Source organism: Phycodurus eques, chromosome 1 (assembly GCF_024500275.1).
Source record: "Phycodurus eques isolate BA_2022a chromosome 1, UOR_Pequ_1.1, whole genome shotgun sequence".
NCBI lineage: Eukaryota > Metazoa > Chordata > Actinopteri > Syngnathiformes > Syngnathidae > Phycodurus > Phycodurus eques.
In genome coordinates this window covers 12,639,401-12,650,849 of record NC_084525.1, presented here as the reverse complement: position 1 = coordinate 12,650,849, position 11,449 = coordinate 12,639,401, and positions in this window count along the sequence as shown.

Genomic DNA, 11,449 nt, shown 5'->3' with positions numbered 1-11,449 from the left:
CGTATCTGAGCACACATGGGCGCCTTTTGAATAGCAGTATTATTATCAGCAGCAGCTTGTCTCGCCCAAACACACTTTTGTTCCTAGTAAAGTTGTTCAAGTGTTAAAAAGCAAACAAAACTGCTTTCCCGCGTGAGGAGTTCCGTGCCACGCAGGTTCTCTTTGCATGCAGAGCCAAGCGGACCTCGTCCTCCTAATGATCTCGCCACAATTACTTGACTGTGTGCCGCATGCGCTCACACACGCGCGCGGAGCTCGTTTCCCACTCCACAATATGCTGGAAAGTGCAAACGACGTCAAACTTGCACGAATTAAGACATCCACGGTGTTGCGATGTTGTCGTGTGCACTCATTCGAAAGAGGAAACTTATATGGGTGGGTTTTGGTTTTAAACAGAATATGAGGCCAAAATAAAAGCCTGCATGTGTGTGCGTGTATGTGTGCGCGTGCGTGCGCGCTTGTGTGCACGCAGTCTGTGTTGCAAGCAATCTTCTCATCTGCACAAAAGGAGCGGACATTTAATTCGCAGGTTTGCTTCATCTTGCAGTAAAATTGCTTAAAGTGATATATTTAATATCAGGTAAAGTTATTTAAAAAAGACAAATACGTTTAATGTATCATATCTAAATCTAGTGTGTAAATATTTACAGTCTTTATTTTTCACAAGCAAAGAAGAAATCATATTTGTGTGTGTGCTGTGCTGATTGGTGCGCAGTTTAGTGTGACCTGCCTTGAGGTTCTGAATCTGTTAAGTTAGTTTTCTTAAAATTTCCGTTTTCGTTTATTGCGCACTATTTATATAATCTGGGATGACAATAGATCATTTGTAATTATTTGAAATAATTTTTATTTGTGCTGAAATAGAGAAATTTAAAATGCTTGAAATGTTCAGCTAGAGTAAATTACCCCACAAAAAAAGTGAAAGCTCAAAGGTCCAACATATACAATCCGGTTGCTGGCTTTCTCCCACATCCCCAAAACATGCATGGTAAGTCAATTGAGGACTCTAAATTGTCCTGAGGTGTGAATGTGAGTATGAATGGTTGTTTGTGCTCTACGATTGGCTGGCGACCAGTCCAGGGTGTACCCCGGCTCTCGCCCAAAGTCACCTGCAATAGGCTTCAGCACACCTGAGACCATAGTGAGGATAAGCGGTACAGGAGATGGATGGATGGATGGATGCATGGATGGAAATTAATAAATCAATTCCAGAGTCAAACATTTCACAAGTGACACACTAGCGTTGTTAAAAATTAAATTGAAAAGCAATCATCATTGTTAAGGGTAAAACAAATAAAAAAGACACTCAAGTTAATTTGCAGGTACTATTTATTAATGTGTAATTGTCACATAAGTATATGAAGTTAACAATGCTGCTGGAATCTGACTGCTTATTCTTCAACTCACGCTTTTTTTTTTAACACTCCTTGTTGAGATTGGTTCTTCTTTTAAAACAAGTGTTGTCAAGAAAGCCAAATGTTGCAGAGCAAAAAACAAGCGTGTGCAGTTAATCCCTGATTTCTCACTGCACTAAACTCTCGTGAGGTACACTGCAGTCCAATACGACATGCTGATGTCTCACATTTCAACTCCGTAGCTTCATGTTGATGAGTGAGCACTGGGGCAGTGACCCTTGAACTATACTGTTTGGGTCAAGTTTGATCTGTTTGGATGTTCAACAGCAATAACCATTTCCTAAATGTAATTCTTTCACTGTGAAATTTGATGACTTTTCCTAAAGTAACACAAAATTCACAAAAATGAAAATACAGTATTTTGAAGTGTCATTCTTTTGTACAAGTGGTACAAAGTTTGTATACAGTGAGGCTGTTCCGGGTCAAATATGACTTCCCAATCTGTGTTAAATCAAGAAAAATTGTGGAATGGTGCAAAGCTCACACTCTGACAGTGGAGGATTTTTTTTTCTTTCAGCAGCAATAGTGGATACATGAAATAACAAATAAAATAGCAGGCAGGAAGGACAATAGGACATATACCCATTTTATATGTTCAAACACATTACCATAATATGCATTCAAATGTACACTTTGCAAAATGCAGGTAGTACATTCAGTGCTTCTTATAAGGAGGCCATACAGTATATAAAGGAGTTTAATTTTCACCAGAGAAAACATTCATACAAGAAGCACATTGCACATTACACATAATAAAAACTAGTGTAGTGGGGACTCAAACTGGGATTGAAATGGCCATGTAAATGCTATCATCTGATGAGAATTTTTGGACTGGAATCATTACTTTATTCTGAAAAAAGATACAACTGCTGCCACACCGCAATTACCTAAAATAAATATATTTCATGATGTTTAGCCTTTGTTTTTGCCAGACGCCATTTTGACTTACTTCGCATAGTTTCTGCACATATGCATATTTGTACAGGACTGTAGTTGATCATGCAAATAGCCGTAGCCCATTGCCCCCCACCGAGATGATGATCTCCGCGGAAGGAGGCATCCAATAGTTGCCCGATGCTCATGGCAGGCGGCACCCGCGGCAGAATGAATGGGATACATTTGTGCAAACTCCAACACAGCGGCAGCACATATGCCTCCCAGTTCTGAGGACCCGGGTTCAAATCCGGCCTCGTCTGTGTGGAGTTTGCATGTTCTCCCCGTGCCTGTGTGGATTTTCTCCGGGCACTCCGGTTTCCTCCCATATCCCAAAAACATGTATGGTAGGTTAATTGAAGACTCTAAATTGCCTGTAGCTGTGTGAATGTGAGTGCGAATGGTTGTTTGTTGATATATGCCCTGCGATTGGCTGGCGACCAGTTCAGTGTGTACTCTGTCAGCTGGGATAGGCTCCACCACACCCATGACCCCAGTGAGGGTAAGCGGGAAGGAAAATGGAATGGAATGGATAGAAGATCCAACACAGCGTGGCAGAGGATTGTCAAGAGCTAGTCACAGTCTAGAAAGGAGGCAGATTCTCCCAGTCAGTATTAGGGTTGGACATCGCGAATCGAGAACTGATAGGAACCAGGACTAACGTTCAGGTTGTCTCAGAACCGTTCAAATTAAACAATTTTGGTTCCCATTTTTGATGACGAGTCCTCCAGCCGCGAAGAAGAAGTGGCGAAAAGCAACGAAGAAGCGGCGTAAACCAATGAAGAAGAACGGGCACGATGACGTCCTTGTGCCCAACGGCAGCGGCGGCGAACAAAAGTGTATATTAAATTTGTTAAAATGAATCACCAGTTGCCTCAGTGCAACACTTGGAATATGATTATATTGTGCAAAGGAGTTTTTCTCAATGCGTAGTGTCTGATGCGCGGCGAGACTCAGCCTACACCGTGCGGAGCTTCAGTGAAGTCACCTCTCACTCAATTGGGTGAGTGAAACAAAATATGTCTATGCCAACATTTAGACAACTGACAAGGTAGACGGTTGGTTGCACTTTTGCACTGATGGTTTTTAGCATTTATTTTAGTCTTCAAACCAACGTATGCACCGATGACCAAAAAAAAAAAGCTTAACATTGGGCTAAAACGTCACCATATCAATTTTACATCACAATGAATTGGTACAAAATTCAGATCAATGTTGTCTCACAGTATCACAAGCACTAACCTTGTGCCTCATCGGTGGGTAGGGAAAGGAATCAGTGTTTTATAGCATTTGGTTCCATCCATTGAATAAAACAAAAAAATCACCGGTGCCGTGTGAAGTTACTTTTCATGCCAAAATGTTGAGTTCCAGCATACCCTTCAAAATAAAAGGCTACAAGCTTAAAACAAGAAGTTAAGTTAAAGCTTACACATATAAACCATTTGACGTGATGAAACAGAATACAGGGGCAGCTATATAGCATTGTTAAAATAAGTATTTTAAAAATTGTGTCAGTGAAGTCAACTCTCAGTCAACTGGGTGAGGGAAGCAATCAAATAAAATAGTTAAAACGGTTAAAATAACTGTTTTAACATTGCTATATTTAACTTTTAGCTGAAACCTTAACTAATGAATATTAAGTCAATTGGGTTAGTTCCACAGACATTGCCTTTTAGTTCATAGGTTTGATATTGATACTGGTTGTAAAGAACCTTGAGTCAAACGTTCATTTCAGTCTATGCTGCGAGTGCTAAGAAAATGGATGTTCATTTGGACCCCCTTTATTTAAACCATGCAAAAATTTTTGACCCAGCCCCCTAAAAGAATCGGAATCAAGAATCGTTTGGAACCGGAATCGAATTAAGGAACCGGAATCGGAACCGGAATCGCTTAAATTCAAGCGATACCCTACCCTAGTCAGTATGCATTACACATTTTATCGCAACAAGACGATCAGTTCTACTTTTGGCCACGGTATGGCAAGGGAACCTGGTTAAAATAAGCTATTTTAAACTAAAAAAATAAAATAAAAAATCAGCCAAAACGCACGAGTTTCATCCATCCATCCATCCATCCATTTTCTGAGCCGCTTCTCCTCACTCTTCAAACAAACAACCATTCGCACTCACATTCACACCTACGGGCAATTTAGAGTTTTCAATTAACGTGCATGTTTTTGGGATGTGGGAGGAAACCGGAGTTCCCGGAGAAAACCCACGCAGGCACGGGGAGAACATGCATACTCCACACAGGCGGGGATGGGGATTGAATCCCGCTCCTCAGAACTGTGAGGCTGACGCTCTAACCAGTCGGCCACTGTGCTGCCGCACCAGTTTCAAATAAACAAAATTGCTTTTTCATTGTTGGACAATGGTGTGTCTTTATTTCGGAATTGTAGATGAAGTAAGAATTCTATTCTGATTAGGAATTTATTCGTTACTGTCAAGATGAAGAGCAAATGGGGATTTAAAGGGCAAGTCCAAGCTGTTATAAAAACCTAAACTATTGTTCATGCATAAACTATTGAATCTATGCACTCCAATTCAATATAATCCATCCAACTATTAAATGATCCGCTTTCATGATTTGACGGAGTGAAAGAGGAAAACAACCTAAGAATCATCATACATTCATTCATCAGCACATTGTTTGATTTTTTTTTTAATGAGTGGTATAAAACAAAACACTTTTGCTTCTCTTTAAAACATTGATTGATGTTTAATCATACATTTATTGAGGCCAGACAGTCTATTCATACATTTTGAAAAGCTCTCTCATTCTTATTTTGGTAAGACAAATATTATGAGGATATCCTTAGTCCGTGTCAAAATTGGCCATTGAATGTCATGGTTAAGCAACCAAACACTCCTGCGATTGGCTTGGACACCTGCCATTCAAAACAGAGGCATCTTGCAGGCTGTACAGTTGTACAAGTACAGTTGGAGGTTCTGCGAAGGAGCTTTCAAGATGCTGTTTGGTCCTGTTGCCAAAAACAAATGTTAAGAGGTTGGCGTGTTGTGTGAGGACTCTACGTAAAAATGTGAGCGCACACTGGGATTAGTCCTTTTGCAAGAGCAAATAATATCTTCCATTGCAGGGAGACAAAAGGGGAATAATGACAATGGAAAGGCAGAGAGGGAATAATGACAGGCTTGCAACTGATGGACGCCTGGAGGTAACAACAGATAGATGCATAGGTTCTTGTTCTCCCGCAGCCTTTAGTTGTTGTCCTCTTTTCTCTCATCCTTGTCTTTCTCTTTTCCCTCTATGCTCTCTCCATCAAGATGCCATTATTCAGGATATTAGCAGGGAAGAGCTAAAAGCTCTCAGTGTGGAGGAGGGTCCCAGGGTCCTGAGTGAGAGCCGTGGCACACACGCAACGACACACGAAGAGGTGGTAAAAAGGTCTTATTGTAGACATTACCAGGTGTCGCGGCTCCTCCGCTCTCTTCTGTGGCCAAAAACATGGACATTAGCTGACACAAAGAAAAAGTGAATAGTGATTGTAGCGTGTTGCATAGTGCGGACACCGGTGCATTTACGCTTTGTTAACTTTGCATTCTCCACTCTCTGTAAAGTTCCAAAGACTGATACTGTATGTCATGTAACAGCAGAGTTACAGAAATGCAGTAGCGCATTTTATTTCGGTAAATGAAACAAGCATATGATTTACAATTAAAAATTGACCTTTATTAGATCAAACCTAGTGTCCATTTAGGGAAAGACAGATGTAACATCTACAGATAATCTATCTAAAAACATGCCTGCAATTCATTTCCAAACTTGGCACTTCAACTTTCACTAAATATGCCTTCCTGTGGTCAGGGACTCTCTCCTCCCATCACAATCATTGTTCCGCAAAACCATCTCAAATATTCATCTGCTTCCTTTTTCAATTCACTATTCTTGCTTCCTTCTCAGTAATTGATGTTTTTTTTTTTATCAGTCATATGGACCTCTCTGGCTGCTCATGTATTTATTCATGCATGTTGCTCTGGTGGGTGCATGAATGGATCTGTATAGAGGCTGTGTGTATGTGTGGAGACACTAATGTGTGTGCACTTCCGAGAAAAGGTCTTAATCTAGGCACGCCATTGCTTCTGCTGAGACCTCCACCCCTGCTTGTCCTGATGCTGTGCCCAGTCACGAAGGCTCAACGCAGTCCAGCTCAGGGTCTTGGGTGTGGGGCTTGGCCTGGATCCCCGCTCCTCATCCTCCTGCAGACTCACAAATATGGCGCCGTCCTGGCATGCGTGGACGCTGAAGCCGCTTCCTGGCCGAGGGCCCAGGAGTGGGGGATGGGGAGAGGAGGGGTTAGGGGGCACTGTGGCTGAATGTGCAGTGGGGTGAAGAGCGGTGAGGAGGCTAACAATGCTATCAGAGAGCTGGCGTCCAACTTGCAAACATTTGTCTTTATCGCAGCTCTTCACTCATAAATGACAACAAAGCAAGACAGGCAATGTAAAGCATCAAGAGGCAGGAACAGAAGAGAAAGAAAGAATGGCTGTCAAAGTGGTTTAACATGGTGATGGTGTGTTATAAAGGTCTAGTAAAATAATCGACACTGCCTTTGGCCTTGGTTTTTGACATTGTCAGGCCCTCCAAGTCCCAGTTGTACCAAAAATCAACATGTTTGCTGGTCGTGCTTTCACTGACAGCTCGCAGCCAAGCCAACAAAGCACAACGAGGGACAAGTGGTTGCCAGATAAAAACATTCTAACACAAATAACAGACATAAACAAAGGGTAAAACGAGCAAAATCAACTTGGTGAAAGCTGTTTTTTCCTCATGTCTCTGTTCATTGACCCATGCTGTTTTGTCCACAATACAACAGGCAATATCAACTGAAATTTTTCAAGGGATTACTTTTGGACTCATGCTACACTGTGAAACATTGTGGGCATGTTTACTGAAGATATTACACATGAAATAAGCCAGGGCAGGTAAAGTTGCTTCCACAAACAGTTTCTTAAAGATCGCTGACATCACATATAGTTAAAAAAATATGTATAACAATTGATGATACTCATCATGATCCCTTAAGAAGATAATCAGACCACACGCATGCAGGCAGGCAAGGAGAGACGTTAGCGTGATGGTGACTGCTCCCCAGGACTCAAACCGCCACTGTCGTTCCTGTATGAAAAACCTAGACAGACACTGAGTCGAGCACAAACCTCTGTCTCACATTAAACTGTGCACCTTTACATATCCCTACCTCTTGCAGTTACCTTGAATTTAGCAATTATAATTCATGCTTTATTCATAGAGAAATTGCTCTGGGGTACCAACTGATGTGCTCAGGAAGTGACTAAAGACTGTAATCTGTTGACTTGTCGACAGAGGAGTAATAGCTTCTGAGGACTAGTGACACTTCCTACAGCTCTGGAAAGTCATGCAGGAAGTCAGCAACTGAATTAGTCAATGATGGGCTGAGGGGAGCTCAGTAGTTGTGTTGGATGTATACTGATTAAGGTCCAACAAATAAACTTACAGTGTGAAGAGAAAGTAAGCCACACAAACTGTCATCATGAAACTATTCCTGATATTGATACAGCTGTTGTTGTGCCCATTTTTCTCTCATCTCTCCCCCGGTCGCTTAAGTCCTCGATGGTGGTTCCTCTGTCTACCCACCCTCAGTCCCTTTGCTCTGTCTCTCCATCTCAAACCCAACCGGCGGAGACAGAAGGTCATCCCACAGAGCCTGGATTCTGTTTGAGGTTTCTTCATTAGAGGAAATGTTTTCATGGCCTGTGTTGCCAAGTGCTTGCTCATTTGGGTTCAGTTGGTTTTCTTTATTGGATGGGGAGTGTGGTTCTTGACGTGCTCAATGTGTAAAGTGCCTTGAGATAACTTCTGTTTTGAATTGGTGCTGTGTAAATAAAAGTGACTTAACGATCAACTATTGCTTCCATTTCTCATCTGCCTTGATTGGAGCGCTAAGTAAAAAAAATAATAATTCGGTACTGCCGTGTAACGCGCAAAATACTTTTAAAAGCAAAAGTACATCCATGAGTGCAAGTGAGTAATAGAGTGATTAAACTGAGCTCTGTTAAGCCGAGTCACTGTAAACATGCCTAGAAGGAACTTAAAGCTCTAGCAGTCACATCTATGCTATAAATGCCAAATAATCAGCTTCAAATTTGACACCTGGGAGGAAAATGTAGAATTCAATTGATGTAATGCGGACCAACAGGAAGCAAAATTGTAAAAGACCAGCTGATAGACCAGTAAGTGAGCGTAGACTTTCTTTGGACTGCCTCTTCTTTAGTCAATGTGCAACAGTTGTAAAGGTTCTAGAATGGCGTGGCTCTCAAGTAGGGGATGAGTGACTGGTGTCCTTATGTCACCCAGACAAACAATCCGTCCACCTTTTTGCCTCTTACTGTACCTACTACACCTTAGCGGGTCAAGAGGTGTTGTGCCGACTCTGCCATCTGCTGTCTGACAGCAGGTAAACAAACTAAACATGTATTTACTCCACAATCACTGCACGTCTGCACCAGTAAAACCTTACACTCAATTAAGCTTCAGTGTGAGCTACCTCCTGGCTGTGTGTGTGTGTGTGTGTGTGTAAACGTATGTTTCTGGCAATATCCTGGCATCATTGCTTTTCTGCCCTTTATTTCATTTAAATAAAAGCTTTACTTTCCTAAATGAGACACAGATTTTGACCCCAACCCTAACCCAACACATACAATATGGTTCAAAGGATAACATCTGTGCCTGTGCTTTATCTACCCTTTTGGGTAGAGACTTAATTCCTTAAGCTAACCCCCTTACTGAGTTTGAAGGACAATAGGAATAAATGTATGAGTTTGAAGGAAAACAAGAATAAACATATTGTAATTGCTTAGATGGATTTGAATTCATTTATTTTGAATTCTATCCACTATTAGTGAACGATATATTGTAGCTGAAGCTCATTTGCCATTTTGTAGTGCTGTTCGACTAGTGAGCATAAGTTATGAACTATATATTGCCCTCAAAGTATCACACAATGTATCTTGAAAAGTAGTGTACAACGATGCTCACTAGAAAATCAAACATAGTTTCAAGGATGTTATTTTATTTCGCCACGAGACAAATTCATATGTTGTGCTGTGAAAATATCTTTAATATACTGTAAGTAGTGAGTGTGAGTTACTCTCGTTTGAGCTGTAGCTTATCCAAACTGACTTTGGGAGAGAGGTGTAGTACACCCTGAACTGGTCGCCAGCCAATCGCAGGGCTTTATATAGACAAACAACTATTCACACTCACGTTCACACACCTATGGACAAATTTGAGTCTTCAGTTGACCTATCATGCATGTTTTTGGAATGTGGGAGAATATTGGAGAAAACCCACACATGCGGCTACGGGGAGAACATACAAACTCCACACAGGAAGGCTGGAGCAAAGATTCGAACCCACAACCTATGAATGGCACATTAAGAGTTACTGTATGTGCCATCCCAAAATTACCCCTGGTCTAATCCCAGCCACCCCACTGAATATTCTCCAGCTCCTCCCCAGTATTTTGTAATTATAAAACAGCCGTGAAGAAAATAATGGCTCGCCTGAGTGGTGTTTTTCATTTCACTGATTAGTCTACTTTCTAAAAATCCCTAAAAAGTGATAAGGATGTAGGGATTCAATGAACAATTCCGAATACAGCACTTGTCTTTCCGCATCAACACAACTTGCAAAATGCAGTTGGACTAATATTGACGCATTAGTTTGAGGACTCCGTAAGCCACTTCATATTTCGTTGTTTGTTTTCCATCATAATTAGGCCATTACAAAATTACAGCAGTGACTAATGGACTGGCATGCACACTACACTCTCATCGGCCACCTTTGGATATCTTTGTACATGAGGATCAACTTCCCGGCCTGGTGCTGCATCATCGGTATAACCTGCTTCTTGCACTGTATCTTATTTGTTTACCACTTTATTTGTTGGAAACAACAGCATTAACCAGCCTCTGTAATTATTCCTTTGTGCTGCTTCGCTCTGCAATTATACACCCATATACACAATGTGTGTAGATTAGTGTACATTCCTTTTTGTGTCAACAGCATTTACACAAAGACACACTGGCCAGAAAGAGGAGGAGGGTGATGCTAAATTACCGTGTTTTGCCATCAAGGCCACCATTTAGTTTAAGTGTGCAGCTCATTTGCCCGCATGTTGAGCCAGAGTGGATGCACCAAACTTCTTGGTCAGATGGGAACAGCAAGTACAATTATATGCACGAGGAGAAGCATCATTTTCCTTTTTGGCTCACATTGGTGTAGTGCCGCCACTCCCTATGCACTCCACTCATGAGGAAATGTCTGGAAGGTTTTACTCTTTGTTTGTTTGTTTCTCATTTTATTCAAACTGGACCTTTTAATTGATTCCCCAGTGGCAAAAACACTTGCTTTCCAACAACTCATTAAGAAGGCTGATCAATTCCAATAAAGATGCTGTTTTATCATACCACATACAACGTCTAATAATATTTATATATTCATACAGTGGAGCCGGCACGGTGGACGACAGGTTAGCACATCTGCCTTACAGTTCTGGGGACCGGGGTTCAATTACTGGCCCTGCCTGTGTGGAGTTTGCATGTTCTCCCCGTGCCTGGGTGGGTTTTCTCCGGGCACTCCGGTTTCCTCCCACATTCCAAAATCATGTGTGGTAGAGATGATCGTGGACTTCAGGATGCATCCTTCGCCACAGCTGCCCCTCTCGCTGTCCAGCTTCCTTGTGTCAACCGTCGAGACCATCAAGTTCCTGGGAATTACAGTCTCTCAGGACCTGAAGTGGGCGATCAACATCAACTCCATCCTCAAAAAGGCCTAGCAGAGGACGTACTTCCTGCCGCTTCTGCGGAAGCACGGCCTGCCACAGGAGCTGTTCAGGCAGTTTTACACAGTGGTCATTGAATCAGTCCTGTGTTCTTCCAACACAGGACTGATTTGGTGCTGCTACAAAAAAGGACAAACTCCGACTGCAACGGACAATCAAAACTGATGAAAAGATTTTCGGTAATACAGTGGAACAACTTAGGTTGAACATAGCTCAAACTTTGATTAGTTGGAATATTTTCCAAAAGAAATATTAGATC